The 3,934-nt window shown below is 41.9% G+C and overlaps 1 pseudogene; it reads right to left on the minus strand.

Moving 5' to 3' along the window:
• Nucleotides 1-3,015: 3,015 nt before the first annotated feature.
• Nucleotides 3,016-3,641, minus strand: LOC101522103 (ras-related protein Rab-6A-like; annotated as a pseudogene).
• Nucleotides 3,642-3,934: the final 293 nt, after the last annotated feature.

Consider the following 3,934-nt stretch of genomic DNA (forward strand, 5'->3'; position numbering starts at 1 on the left):
TTGGTGGTTTTAATTCTAGCTAGCAGATTTTTCTAAGTTGTGTTACCCACAAGTTCTACAATGCGATTTTACTTTTTGCACTTGGTTTGCAGTTCTTTATTTGCAGTCACTTGTGCCACTCCCTCCAGTGAGTTTCAGATCTGAGCTCATGTTAGGCTTCCAACATGGCCTCCTTAGACCAGCTCCTGGTTCAACTTCCACCTCCTATGATCCCTTGCTGATGCCGCTCTATTGTCTGTACAGTGATTCTCCCAGTTGTGGTTAGAGTACTTCCCAGGATTAGGGGGAAAACAGGTGTCATACATACCTAGGTTGTTTTTCGTGCTGATATTGTTGGAACAGTGCTTGCTGCTAAATGTAAGGGCCATCCGGACCTACTTTGAGTCATAAGATGCCAAAATGACTGTTATTTTTGATGTGTAGTCAGTATAATTCACTGAGTTCAGTGAGTTCACTCCCAGCTCAACGCATGCACAGGTCACTGTTGTTTCTGCAGTTTCAAAGCCTTTGCCATCCTGTACAAAATGGTTCCTGTGGTGTCATTTGTGTAGGTCTGGATCTGCTGGCTATTAGTTCTGGGAGCTCTTCAGAACTATTTGGAATGGAACCTGGTTGTTGGTGGCTGGCTTCTGGTGCGGTTCATATTGCCATTTGCTGACTGCTGCTAGGGTATCTGGTCACTACATCAGCACACCGTTATCTCTGTTGTATTGCGTCCATAAGTCTCCAGGTACCCGTCTGCCACCAGCATGTCTTTTTCTATTTCCAGGAATGTACGTTCTCTGCCTCTCTCTGTTTCTCCATCTTTTTAAGTGTAGTCTTACCCTATTCTGCCTTGCTGATTCTCAGAGACAGATTTTGTATGCACTGGTTTGTTACCTAGTGGTTGCAACAGCCAGACCTGAAATGATCGGAATGATGCCCATGATTTGCCAGAGAGAATGTAAAATAGTGCAACTGTTGTGGAAAATAGTTTCTGTGTTCTCAATTGATTAAGCCTAGAGATACCATGTAATTCAGCAATGCTATACTTGGTGATATTCTGAAGAGAATTGAAAGATGTAACTCTACATGTTTTGGCTCACCTCAGGCAATTCTGCAACAGCCAAATGTGAGGATGCCTCAAATGTTCTTAAATGAATGAATATTTAAAGAAATCATATAGACATACAATGTAACACCAGGCAGTATGATTCATCTGCATTACTCTTGACATGTTATGCTAATTGAAAGAAGTCAAACATCTTAGTCCACATGTTGTTTGATCCTGTTCATATGAACTGTCCAGAATGAGCTGACTTATCAGGACAGAGCACATAGTGTCAGTTTCCAGGAGAAGAGAGAAGAAAGAATATAAAGAATCCATTTAGTGGAACAGGATTTTCTCTTGGTGTGATATGTGTATTTGGAATGAGATTGAGGTGTTTGCTGTCCAAGAATTTGAGGATTATAAGTCCTGGTGGTTCATTTTATGAGTAATTAAAAGTTGTGGTTTTCATTTGCAGTATGGAGGTAAAGGAGAAAGAGAGAGAGAGAGGGAGGGGGGAGAGAGAGAGAGTGCGTGCTTATATCCCATTCTCACTTCCCAAATGGGCTCAGCTTCCAGACCTTTGCCAAATCCAGAAAGCCATCCAGGTTTTCCACCATCTTCTATTGCAGGTGTGCTAGTTAGCAGTGTCCTTTTTCTGAAATGAAGAAATTGGGTTTGAGCAGGTGCTTGTGTTGAGAGCCACTACTATAAATGGTGACTTAATCTCGAATACCATAATGCTAACCCCCAAAATGGATGACTTATGATGTGTGAATTTTACCTCTATACATTTTCCAATCTCTAATGTAAATGCCTATAAGTATGAAAAATGTCAATATGGTACCTCCTAAGCCTAGGGACATCGTAGTGAGTGCTGCAAAACTTCAGATCTGATGCTGACAGTGCCAGGGCTGTGCTTTTACTCTGAAAACTCAAGATTCAGAGCCTGGCCAGTATCTTGATTGCTTCCTTCTTACCTGTGTATTTCTAGTATTCCTTTATACGTGTTTCTCATGTTTGTGCAGAGATAGACTTGGGTATTCTTAATTTTTATTTAAAAGGTAGAATTATAAAGTAAAATAGAGAACTTCCATTTCTAGTTTCATCCCCATATGGGTGCAACAGCTGGAATTGTGGCAGATGAAGCTCCATAGCCAGAAGCTTAAAATCAGTCACCTACATGGTTACCAAGGCCTGCAGACTTGAGCCATCTTCTGCTTCCTTCCCAGGTGCATTAGCAGGGAGATGGATTGGATGTGGAATAGCTCAACTCAAACTGTATCCAAAAGGGATGCAGACTCTGTAAGTGGATGATTATTATACAATCTAATTGTTCAGTCACATGGATTGACAGTTACTGTGAATTTTCTGTTGGAACTGTGTGCACAATTGGGAACTTCTCTCCACCTACACACTGAGATAATGGATAAGGATTCTTTGGACAGATCAAGTGTGGTCTTGCATTGCTGGGGGCATTCAGAATTGGGGTGGCATATGCTGTGGGTGATGTGAGCTATTGTAGAGACTGAAGCAAATGAGAGACATTACACAGTGCATGCCTTACTGGTGGTTGACTAGCTGATGGCCTTCATAGGGCCAGGCAGGGGTGACTAAGTGAAGGTGAGGAAAGCACGGAGTGCTCAAAGAGATCGTCCAAGTGCTGCTGTGAGCTTATTGATTCTTAACCAAGCCACACTGATACTATTGCTGAAATTTCCATCATTTTGTAGTACATTTTCATAGCATTAAAAAGGAAAAAAATCAAGAAAATGTATCTAATTTTTACAGGATTATGTTGAAACTTTTGGCTTTTTTAAAAATTCAAATAATGAAAACAGTTCATCTCCAAGAGACAGGCAGCAATGATGAGTTGTTATACGTTATTACTGAAGGGGAAAGGCTCAAGCCAATGTTCACACTGCAGTCAATGAGAGGAAGCGGGCAAAGCAGTGGGCTTCTGGAGCAGCGTGAAGGTGCGGACGGTATTAGCAGGAACAGCATTTGCCGACTGATTGGTCCTGAGGCTTTTCCAGTTTTATATCAATCATGCCTTCTCTGCTTCTGTCCTGTGTGCTTTCCATTCCAGGCAAAGCTGCTGCCACACATCAGAAAAGCTGCTTTATGTTTATCCTACTTTTTCACTAGTTTCAATAAACATGACATTCAGCTCTTGGGCTTTCCTCTCTCCCTCCTCACTAGACACTTGCTTCTTGTCAATAAGATCTATTTTATTTCCTAATAGCATGATGATAACACCACTTCTTCTTTCTGTTCTGACATCACCAATCCATTTGCAGTGTGCTGGAAGCAACTGACATTTGCAATACCATAAACTACTATGCCTGCAACAGAATCGCGGATGTAACTGAGAATGAGGCTACGGAAACATTCCTAATCTGCAGTATCCCACATTGCAGCCTGATGGCTCAATTCTCCAATTACATTGTTTTTGACTACAAAATCAATCAATGCCAATTGTTGCCTGATAGATGTTGTCAAAACTATCATAAATAAATCTGGTGATCAAGAATGAATTTCCAATGCTCTAGTCCCCCAGGAACACCAGCTTGAATTTTCTCAACAGATTCCCAAAATGTTCTTCTGTGAACATAATGGAACCGGAGGAGCTGCTGCTGCCTCATTACAGAAAACATCCCAGACTGACGCATGTAACCACCTATTGAGCGGCAAGAAAAAAAAAAGACAAGAAAAGGAATAAAGCAGGGTTCCAGTGCAACAGTGGGCACACTGTCTGGGATTGTCAAAGCTGGAGGGGAGCAGCCTCCACTTCTTCCCTGCAGAGTTGCCTACTAACATTGAGCGAGTTCCATGACTTGAGGAAGAGGAGGATGGTGTCAAAACAACCAAGGCTGCTCTCAGGGATTCTAAGGTGAATGCCTTTCC

Source organism: Ochotona princeps, chromosome 24 (assembly GCF_030435755.1).
Source record: "Ochotona princeps isolate mOchPri1 chromosome 24, mOchPri1.hap1, whole genome shotgun sequence".
NCBI lineage: Eukaryota > Metazoa > Chordata > Mammalia > Lagomorpha > Ochotonidae > Ochotona > Ochotona princeps.